Raw genomic sequence first — 13,040 nt, 5'->3', positions numbered from 1 at the left:
GTAGGCACTTGTTTGTAAACAATGACAGGCTATGGCCATCTGACGCATGCGCATGTGACGACTCCCCCGCTTTAGAGTATCCGCAAACATTATGTATACCTTAATTTATATATTTTTGCACAGAGAACAATACACAATATCGCCAGTCTTTTCTCCGATGTTTTGACTGCGGTATAATGTAAACACGCGAAGATAACCTTGCTTAAATTAGTATTGAGAAAGGTATTAACAATTTTATAAATTTTGAAGCAAAATATTCGTCGTAAATATAAGAGTCGTGTCACGTGATAATGCAATAATATTATATTATTTATATTTTTCATGTAACGTGTAGAAGACATGTAGTGACGTTAAAATAGGTGATTAGGTGCCGTGCGCGAGCGCCAGTTCGAGTCGTGCACGCAGTACTATGATTTGACGTAATATTTACCTTGCCGGCGTTTATTCGGTGTTATTTGCATACTTTACTTTCTATGTCTACAGCAACTATGAGTTTACAATTATATCTGTTGTATATTTACAAGTAAGTTGAACGTGCACTGATCTGACTCCTGACGACCACCACGGTTTAGGTGTTACATGAGTACATGATACAAATACATGATTTTGGAGAAACTTTAAGACTTCCACAAACTCACTTCAAACATAGCTATTTTCAGCCACAACTATTATTGGTGACTCTGTACTAACACTAATATAGATTGTGTGAGTGGAAAAGCATAACTGATTTTTTTTTTTACTCGTAGAAATGGGGAGAAAACGAGTAAGGGGTTATTTTTAGACGAATAAACAATGATATTGTTATTATATATTTACCGGTCACTGGTAGTCTAGTGGTTTTCACATCAGACTCATCAAATCCTACCTTAGGCTGAACATCAAAAGGGTTGACCCCCTACCCTGGGTGAGTGTGCCACAGACTCAATAGCAAGGCCTATAACGAATGCGACTTTGGGGGAACCTTGGTTAAATCCGCATGTGTTTGTGTTCGACCGAGCCTGGTTGACGCCAGGATAGCGCATTAAAATTGCCATTTGATAGAGAGATGGCCACACAGCACTGTCATGTAGTCCCAAACATGAATATGTCTTCTGTGACAAAAAAAAACTAAGTGACAACAGTGACATTCAATGTCCGGAACTGTAGCCTGGCACAAAAAAAGCTATAAAAAAACAACAATGATACACGTGAACGCGTGGTAGTAATATGTGACAGATACTGAGGTGGATGAGCAGAAGATATACCAGTCCATTACTTGAAATGGGGAGGGGGTCACGTGTGTTTATCAATACATTGGCTATACATGCACTAACATAAATAATGCTTCTTTCAATGCAATATGACGTCAGAGGTTTATAAACGCACATTAAATGCAATGTGCAATTAAAGTAACTATTATAAAGTCAACAGAAATTCAAGACGGAATGTAAACGTGATTCAAACATAAACACAAAGCTGAAAAAAAACATCTTTTAATTTTAAGTTTAAGAAGCTAGCTATATAATGAGCGTAATCGATTCCTCGTACCTCAGACTAAAAGCCCTACATCGCACTGATATATTAAAGCGCGGTGGTCGTCGCGCAGCGCGTGCTCGAATTTCATGTAAATAAACAATGTATTTTACACTCTCTTAGCCAATCAGAGAATCTCATTTCATGAGCACTCGAGCATTTGACCTCAGAGGTCGCAGTCGAGTATGGGCTGTAATTTATTTAAAAAATCACATTATTATACTCACATGAGCTCGAATCGTTGTGCATGACTGCCCAAAGAATATACAACTATGTAAATAAAGTGAAGGTGTGCAACTCCGACTACCGTTCTGTATATACACCAAACAATGTATATAGGACAAACAATGTGATTTTTTAAATAAATTACAGCCCATACTCGACTGCGACCTCTGAGGTCAAATGCTCGAGTGCTCATGAAATGAGATTCTCTGATTGGCTAAGAGAGTTCACGTATTTGAGTCATTACTCATTTGAATATTACTATTTGTCGTATTTTCTCTTTGTGTTACGTAACACATAATTAATCTTACAGTTTTATTCACCAGATGTATTAAACGAGTATATGCTATTTTGCTAGTAGTAAATGTAATTTAGACTTTATTTTCAAACCCTCAAGATGTATTAGTAAAAATAATATTGTAAATTTTACCATAGAAACTAAACTAACACTAACACCACTAAATACACATCCAGAGAGAAGTCAGTAACCAATTAGTGTTCATGCAAATAACTTTGAACAACCAGAAATAACAAACACAATAATCGTAATTTGTGAGTGCGTCTTTAAGACATTGTACTAGTCCTCAGTTGTATGTAGGATCTCCGTTCTTATGAACATATATTTTTCGAACGATCACTATAATAAGTTTTCGGGATTTAATGTTGTTAAATTTATTGGTGCACAGAAAAGTTTAGGTTGAGAAAATTTGAAATGTCGTCTTAATTATATGCGGCATTATAAATCACATGCGTTTCAGCAGACATCTGAAACTAACAGAAATATTTGAATTAAAGGGCGGTGGTCGTCGCACAAATTCATGTAAACAAGCAATGTATTTTACACGCGTTGTATACGTCGTTATTAACATAATTAATAATAATAGTGACTCAAAAAAAATGTGTAATACCACCAGCACATTAAAATATTGGCGCATTGTCTGATAGTCAACCATGACCTGACGTCAACAGTTCAATCTGATTGGACTACCAGGATTTGTAATTTATAGTATGGAGATATCGTAGAATTATTAGCCGCAGTTGACGGGAATATCAGTAGAAGTGAATAATTGTCTCAAGGGGGAACAAATAATGTTGTTCACCGAAGATTTTGGCTAATATTTTTCATCTCTCATTTCTAATCTGGTTGAAATTATCGATGATATATTGATGTCTAATACCACACGCTGATGACGCCTGCAAGTGAACGCGCTTAAATTTGACCCCGTGAACAGATATGGCAACCGCTGAGATTCCAGACTAAATTATGTTTGATTTTACAACTCTGATATCCAGGGAGAACATGAGTGGCATGAGCCGTGCGTTCGTTTTTTTTATTTGTCGTCAACCGCTTGATTATGTGAGTACGAATGACTAGGCTGTTAACAAAGACGTGAGCGTACCTGAATATGAAATAGGAACGCCCCCAACGATAACGCATGTAGTTCTACGTACGAGCACGTACGAGTACCATGAACAATCTAAAATTAATCTGACCCAAACAATTACCAAAATAACAGTGAATCGGATGTTCGGATGGGCTGTATCTGTCACTAATGTGTAACCCGTTCCTTACATGTTTCATAGGTGTTATGCACAACAAAGCGAATGCGTGTGCACGCATGTTAATGTATGTTTATACAAATAAATATAGTGATATTGGTCAATAATTTTACTATCACCTTGCTTAATGTAGGCGATAATTAATTAAGTATTTCTAATCTGTCTTCCAATGTTTGAAGTTAGCCGCCTCCTATCGTAATACATTGAGCAAGGGACATGTTAAATTATATTCGTTGCTATTTTTTTAATCATTATTTTTATCTCATATCGTATTTATTTATTTATTTATTTATTTATTTATTTATTTATTTATTTATTTATTTATTTATTTATTTATTTATTTATTTATTATGTTATACGCACAGACCCAATTAAGTCAATTTTGATTTTACTTTGTTTATTTTCGTTATGGGACTCATAGCGACGTATGCAACGCGTGTAAAATACATTGTTTATTTACATGAAATTCGAGCACGCGCTGCGCGACGACCACCGCGCTTTAATATATCAGTGCGATGTAGGGCTTTTAGTCTGAGGTACGAGGAATCGATTACGCTCATTATATAGCTAGCTTCTTAAACTTAAAATTAAAAGATGTTTTTTTTCAGCTTTGTGTTTATGTTTGAATCACGTTTACATTCCGTCTTGAATTTCTGTTGACTTTATAATAGTTACTTTAATTGCACATTGCATTTAATGTGCGTTTATAAACCTCTGACGTCATATTGCATTGAAAGAAGCATTATTTATGTTAGTGCATGTATAGCCAATGTATTGATAAACACACGTGACCCCCTCCCCATTTCAAGTAATGGACTGGTATATCTTCTGCTCATCCACCTCAGTATCTATCACATATTACTACCACGCGTTCACGTGTATCATTGTTGTTTTTTTATAGCTTTTTTTGTGCCAGGCTACAGTTCCGGACATTGAATGTCACTGTTGTCACTTAGTTTTTTTTTGTCACAGAAGACATATTCATGTTTGGGACTACATGACAGTGCTGTGTGGCCATCTCTCTATCAAATGGCAATTTTAATGCGCTATCCTGGCGTCAACCAGGCTCGGTCGAACACAAACACATGCGGATTTAACCAAGGTTCCCCCAAAGTCGCATTCGTTATAGGCCTTGCTATTGAGTCTGTGGCACACTCACCCAGGGTAGGGGGTCAACCCTTTTGATGTTCAGCCTAAGGTAGGATTTGATGAGTCTGATGTGAAAACCACTAGACTACCAGTGACCGGTAAATATATAATAACAATATCATTGTTTATTCGTCTAAAAATAACCCCTTACTCGTTTTCTCCCCATTTCTACGAGTAAAAAAAAATCAGTTATGCTTTTCCACTCACACAATCTATATTAGTGTTAGTACAGAGTCACCAATAATAGTTGTGGCTGAAAATAGCTATGTTTGAAGTGAGTTTGTGGAAGTCTTAAAGTTTCTCCAAAATCATGTATTTGTATCATGTACTCATGTAACACCTAAACCGTGGTGGTCGTCAGGAGTCAGATCAGTGCACGTTCAACTTACTTGTAAATATACAACAGATATAATTGTAAACTCATAGTTGCTGTAGACATAGAAAGTAAAGTATGCAAATAACACCGAATAAACGCCGGCAAGGTAAATATTACGTCAAATCATAGTACTGCGTGCACGACTCGAACTGGCGCTCGCGCACGGCACCTAATCACCTATTTTAACGTCACTACATGTCTTCTACACGTTACATGAAAAATATAAATAATATAATATTATTGCATTATCACGTGACACGACTCTTATATTTACGACGAATATTTTGCTTCAAAATTTATAAAATTGTTAATACCTTTCTCAATACTAATTTAAGCAAGGTTATCTTCGCGTGTTTACATTATACCGCAGTCAAAACATCGGAGAAAAGACTGGCGATATTGTGTATTGTTCTCTGTGCAAAAATATATAAATTAAGGTATACATAATGTTTGCGGATACTCTAAAGCGGGGGAGTCGTCACATGCGCATGCGTCAGATGGCCATAGCCTGTCATTGTTTACAAACAAGTGCCTACCCATGAGCCTTTGCATAAAAGGCGTGTGTTGTTATCGTCGCTTGGAACTCAAATCCCGCGCGTGCGCAGGCGACGACCCTCCCGCTTTAAATTCAGTCAGTCTTTCCATCACAGTGTTAACATTAACATTAGTAGTATTTTACAGTTCTACCATGAGAAAATAATTATAATAAAATCAATTTCGAGCTGTGGGTAAGGCTGGGTTGAGTCAACTTCTCCACTATGAGTCTTCTTCTGTTGCTGCACTATCAGGATTGGCAAGTGACATATACCAGCGATGGCGGCGCTGTTCACACTGATAAAACTAGCTCTGTATCGCTCTATGGGGAATACCTGAGCAGCAAGCACTATTACACCATATCCTCGGGGCGGAGCTACGTCACAAGACGTTCCACGTTGCTAAGACGCGCACCACTGTACCATGCTCGAGCCGGTGAAAATTCGAGAAAACAACACAAAGTCAACTTTGAAGTAATCCTGAACAACCAAATTTATATATGTTACACACGCAGGGATAATCTTGTTACACTGTTCAGGGGAGTCTCAACAACCATCCCAAAGTACCGTTTTCTGAGAGTTTTTGGCCTTTGTTTTCACCGCGATGGTTGTCAGGCGGTGAAAATACCCGGATGTCCGCCCCGAGGATACCATATAGGGCATACACACACTCACCACGTCGCTCACCCACAATAATATTAAGTTGAACTTATTATGTCAGGTTTATTAAGTACATTTGTTCTCTCAAGCTATAAAATTGATAACATCAGTTCACAAGAGCAAAAAAAGAACAATACAGTAATGATACCCACTATAAACAGTACTGGCATGCAAGCCTTATCAATACTATTATGAATTATGTTAATGCACAAACCTTATTAATCTAATGGTTAACTAACTGTGAATCTGAATGTTTTTCCAGCTTTATGTTTTTATATAATTATAATCAAACTTGTTTTGCTGTGTGTTCTGATTTCTAACATAGGCTGGCTTACTGGCGAATGAATGTCAGAATTCTGTTTATATGTAATGATTTCATAATCCTGCTTGCTTATCAACAGCATGAAAAAAATCACAGTATATATTTCCTAGTTCTAGTGAAGGAAAACCTCCTGTAGAGAGGTTGATGGATGAGTTGGCTGTTTCTATGGACATTGACGGAGTTGCACACCTTCACTTTATTTACATAGTTGTATATTCTTTGGGCAGTCATGCACAACGATTCGAGCTCATGTGAGTATAATAATAATGCGTGTTCGAATTTCATGTAAATAAACAATGTATTTTACACGCGTTGTATACGTCGCTATGAGTCCCATATCGAACAGGACGCGGCACGACGACTGCCGCCCTTTAACGTGGAGGGGTCATTACCTGCGCATGTGCGGGAATTGAGTCTCAAGCGACGATAACAACGCACACTAAAAACGCAAAGGCTCGCGGGTAGAGGCTTGTCTGTAAACAACGACACGCTATGGTCGTTTGCCGCATGCGCAGATTACGACTCCCACGCTTTAACAGAAAATGTTTCGTTTTTAAAAGCGTGACAATTTAGACAGTCTGTCATTGCGTGACGTATTATTTTTATTTATTATTGTGGTCATTGTTCAGACAGATTTATAGCCGGTCGTTTTGTACTTTAGCGTGTAACCATACGCTGTATATGCAGTATCGCCACAATAATAGCAATTGTTGCAATTAAGAAAACCGTGCCAGCGAAAACAGTGTTATGGGCTGCACAAAGTGTTCACGGGAATTATCTTAAATAACTAGTTTTTGAATAGACATTTATCACATACATGAGTTTTTAATTTTTTACCGGGTAGTCAGATGGTTTATAATTTGAGACTTGTTTGTATCAAATAAATAAAAAAATTAAAAATGTCTAACTTAGAAAGCGCTATGTGAAAACACAGTGAAATAAACCTGTTATTATATCATGGATATTGCGGAGTGATATCTCTAAAATTAGAAAGAGTGACAGGATTGTTTTGTCGATTGTTTTTTTTTATTCAACAAATAAATTTACATAGACAAGTACAAAAAAACAAAACAAAAACAGACAATGCTGTTTGCCAACAGCTACTTATAAAAATATAAACTAGTCCGCTAAGTATTGCGTTAGTGGTCCCCATCGGTTTCTGAATAGGGCACTTTTGTCATTGAATCTGTCAAGACGTTTTTCTAAATTAAACACTTTTTTAATTTTACAAATGAATAGTCTGAATGAGGATACTTTTCTGTCTTGTCTACAATCATATATAAATTGTTTTGCAATGATTATAATGTAATTCAAAATATTCTGAAGATTAGAGGATCCAGTAATGATAATATCATTTGTCAACTGTAAATGCATGTTACTAGTTTTGTTCCACCATTCGACGAAGTCTGCCCAAAACAATTTAATAGGGGTGCAATCACAGAACATATGAAAAACAGTTTCACTATGCACATTGCAAAAACTACACTTTAATTTTCCATTTGTGTAACCAATAATTGGTAGCAAGAAAATTGTGCAGAATTTTATACTGAAAAATTTTCGTGTATGAATCTATTGCTACTACATGTGGAAGCTGAAATATTTTATCCCAGTTAATGTTTTTATTTTCAAGATAGCTACAGATTCTACCACAAGAATTAGGATATCTTTGTTTCAGAGGTTTCCAGTAAATTTGATTTGAATGCATAGATGTTAGTTGAATACTTTGTCGATCATTATTAGCCTGCAGAATTTTTGTTTTTTTTGCTATATTGATCAATGCAACCAAAAGACACAAATTATTAAATTTAACTCTTCTTTGTACCCATATTTCAAAAAGAACTACAACACCATTAATGTCAAACAGATCTTGAAAATACCATATTCCAGCTTGCATCTTGTTTCTGTTGAAGATTGGCTTATTATTTATTAATAAGTACATTTCTATTGTAGAACGTGATTACAGTAACGGTTATTTGCACCACATTGAGTAGAGTGGTAGAACGTGATTACAGTAACGGTTATTTGCACCACATTGAGTAGAGTAGTAGAACGTGATTACAGTAACAGTTATTTGCACCACATTGAGTAGAGTGGTAGAACGTGATTACAGTAACGGTTATTTGCACCACATTGAGTAGAGTGGTAGAACGTGATTACAGTAACGGTTATTTGCACCACATTGAGTAGAGTGGTGGAACGTGATTACAGTAACGGTTATTTGAACCACATTGAGTAGAGTAGTAGAACGTGATTACAGTAACGGTTATTTGCACCACATTGAGTAGAGTGGTAGAACGTGATTACAGTAACGGTTATTTGCACCACATTGAGTAGAGTAGTAGAACGTGATTACAGTAACAGTTATTTGCACCACATTGAGTAGAGTGGTAGAACGTGATTACAGTAACGGTTATTTGCACCACATTGAGTAGAGTGGTAGAACGTGATTACAGTAACGGTTATTTGCACCACATTGAGTAGAGTGGTGGAACGTGATTACAGTAACGGTTATTTGAACCACATTGAGTAGAGTAGTAGAACGTGATTACAGTAACGGTTATTTTCACCACATTGAGTAGAGTGGCGGGACGTGATTACAGTAACGATTATTTTCACCACATTGAGTAGAGTGGTAGAACGTGATTACAGTAACTGTTAATTGCACCACATTGTGTAGAGTGGCGGGCGTGATTACAGTAACGGTTATTTGCACCACATTGTGTAGAGTGGTAGAACGTGATTACAGTAACGATTATTTGCATCACATTGAGTAGAGTAGTAGAACGTGATTACAGTAACAGTTATTTGCACCACATTGAGTAGAGTGGTAGAACGTGATTACAGTAACGGTTATTTGCACCACATTGAGTAGAGTGGTAGAACGTGATTACAGTAGCGATTATTTGCATAACATTGAGTAGAGTGGCGGGACGTGATTACAGTAACTGTTAATTGCACCACATTGTGTAGAGTGGCGGGGCGTGATTACAGTAACGGTTACTTGCACCACATTGATTAGAGTGGTAGAACGTAATTAAAGTAACGGTTATTTGCACCACATTGTGTAGAGTGGCGGGACGTGTTTACAGTAACGGCTATTTGCGCCACATTGCGTAGAGTGGTGGGTCGTGATTACAGTAACGGTTATTTTCACCACATTGTGTAGAGTGGTGGAACGTGACTGCAGTAACGGTTATTTGCACCACATTGTGTAGTGTGGTAGAACGTAATTAAAGTAACGGTTAATTGCACCACATTGAGTAGAGTGGTAGAACGTAATTAAAGTAACGGTTATTTGCACCACATTGAGTAGAGTGGCAGAACGTGATTACGGTAACGGTTACTTGCGCAACATTGAGTAGAGTGGCGGGACGTGATTACAGTAACGGTTACTTGTACCACATTGATTAGAGTGGTAGAACGTAATTAAAGTAACGGTTATTTGCACCACATCGTGTAGAGTGGCGGGACGTGATTACAGTAACGGTTACTTGCACCACATTGAGTAGAGTGGTAGAACGTAATTACAGTAACGGTTATTTGCACCACATTGTGTAGAGTGGTAGAACGTAATTAAAGTAACGGTTATTTGCAACACATTGAGTAGAGTGGCAGAACGTGATTACGGTAACGGTTACTTGCGCAACATTGAGTAGAGTGGCGGGACGTGATTACAGTAACGGTTACCTGTACCACATTGATTAGAGTGGTAGAACGTAATTAAAGTAACGGTTATTTGCACCACATCGTGTAGAGTGGCGGGACGTGATTACAGTAACGGTTACTTGCACCACATTGAGTAGAGTGGTAGAACGTAATTACAGTAACGATTATTTGCACCACATTGTGTAGTGTGGTAGAACGTAATTAAAGTAACGCTTATTTGCAACACATTGAGTAGAGTGGCAGAACGTGATTACGGTAACGGTTACTTGCACCACATTGAGTAGAGTGGCGGGACGTGATTACAGTAACGGTTACTTGCACCACATTGAGTAGAGTGGCGGGACGTGATTACAGTAACGGTTATTTGCACCACATTGTGTAGAGTGGCGGGACGTGATTACAGTAACGATTAATTGCACCACATTGAGTAGAGTGGTAGAACGTGATTACAGTAACGGTTACTTGCACCACATTGAGTAGAGTGGCGGGACGTGATTACAGTAACGGTTACTTGCACCACATTGAGTAGAGTGGCGGGACGTGATTACAGTAACGATTACTTGCACCACATTGAGTAGAGTAGTAGAACGTGATTACAGTAACAGTTATTTGCACCACATTGAGTAGAGTGGTAGAACGTGATTACAGTAACGGTTATTTGCACCACATTGTGTAGAGTGGTAGAACGTGATTACAGTAACGGTTATTTGCACCACATTGAGTAGAGTGGTGGAACGTGATTACAGTAACGGTTATTTGAACCACATTGAGTAGAGTAGTAGAACGTGATTACAGTAACAGTTATTTGCACCACATTGAGTAGAGTGGTAGAACGTGATTACAGTAACGGTTATTTGCACCACATTGAGTAGAGTGGTAGAACGTGATTACAGTAACGGTTATTTGCACCACATTGAGTAGAGTGGTAGAACGTAATTACAGTAACGGTTATTTTCACCACATTGAGTAGAGTGGCGGGACGTGATTACAGTAACGATTATTTTCACCACATTGAGTAGAGTGGTAGAACGTGATTACAGTAACTGTTAATTGCACCACATTGTGTAGAGTGGCGGGCGTGATTACAGTAACGGTTATTTGCACCACATTGTGTAGAGTGGTAGAACGTGATTACAGTAACGATTATTTGCATCACATTGAGTAGAGTGGCGGGACGTGATTACAGTAACTGTTAATTGCACCACATTGTGTAGAGTGGCGGGGCGTGATTACAGTAACGGTTACTTGCACTACATTGATTAGAGTGGTAGAACGTAATTAAAGTAACGGTTATTTGCACCACATTGTGTAGAGTGGCGGGACGTGATTACAGTAACGGCTATTTGCGCCACATTGCGTAGAGTGGTGGGTCGTGATTACAGTAACGGTTATTTGCACCACATTGTGTAGAGTGGTGGAACGTGATTGCAGTAACGGTTATTTGCACCACATTGTGTAGTGTGGTAGAACGTAATTAAAGTAACGGTTAATTGCACCACATTGAGTAGAGTGGTGGAACGTAATTAAAGTAACGGTTATTTGCAACACATTGAGTAGAGTGGCAGAACGTGATTAAAGTAACGGTTACTTGCACCACATTGAGTAGAGTGGTAGAACATGATTACAGTAACTGTTATTTGCACCACATTGTGTAGAGTGGTGGAACGTGATTACAGTAACGGTTATTTGAGTAATATTTTGGTTTAAGGAGTTTCGGGAATTTATATGCCACATTTTTTATTATTATGGATTGATGTCCGAAAATGGAGAAACAATATGGCGACCGGTCAACATTTGCAGTTTTGCAAAATTTAATAAGGAGGATATTTTGTCAACTGTCTGTTCGATATGTAATGTTAATGTGCAGTGATTGCTTAATTTTCTGTGCAGAGTGACGTGACAAATACAGTGGTACATACGTAATCGCATTATTTTGCTAAATGAATATATTTGTATGGGGCCAAAATAGTATTTCAGTTTATGTATCAATAGACGCTATTGAACATCGTGGGCCCTCTGAAATGGATACTTGGTTGAGGTTTTGACGGTGATAACGGTTTTGTATACGCTCCACGGGAAGACAGAAGAGTAGATAACGGAATATTGCCTCAATTACACCATGCACAACACAGATAGTAACAACTGATAAGCCTCCTGCAAGTGCTGACAATAAGAAGATAACACGTGTAAGCTAATCTTTACAAGGGTGTGAATTTACTCTCCTTGAATGCACTCTAATGTTCTTGAACGGCGCGTGTTTTTTTCTTAGACTCATTAGAACTGTTAACACCATGTTCTGGACGGGTTCTTTCGACTACACTACACTACACTACACTACACTACACTGCACTACACTACACTACACTACACTACACTACACTACACTACACTACACTACACTACACTACACTACACTACACTACACAACACTACACAACACTACACAACACTACACTACACTACACTACACTACACTACACTACACTACACTACACTACACTACACTACACTACACTACACTACACTACACTACACTGATGTACGGTAGCTGAAGGAGACGTACCATAATGTCTGTCGTATTGTTAACACTACACTACACTACACTACACTACACTACACTACACTACACTACACTACACTACACTACACTACACCACACCACACCACACCACACTACACTACACTACACTACACTACACTACACTACACTACACTACACTACACTACACTACACTACACTGCACTACACTACACTACACTACACTACACTACACTACACTACACTGATGTACGGTAGCTGAAGGAGACGTACCATAATGTCTGTCGTATTGTTAACACTACACTACACTACACTACACTACACTACACTACACTACACTACACTACACTACACTACACTACACTACACTACACTACACTGATGTACGGTAGCTGAAGGAGACGTACCATAATGTCTGTCGTATTGTTAACACTACACTACACTACACTACACTACACCACACCACACTACACTACATTACATTACACTACACTACACTAC

This window comes from Saccoglossus kowalevskii, chromosome 11, assembly GCF_978046115.1.
Source record: "Saccoglossus kowalevskii chromosome 11, keSacKowa6.1, whole genome shotgun sequence".
NCBI lineage: Eukaryota > Metazoa > Hemichordata > Enteropneusta > Harrimaniidae > Saccoglossus > Saccoglossus kowalevskii.
This window is presented reverse-complemented; position numbering follows the sequence as displayed.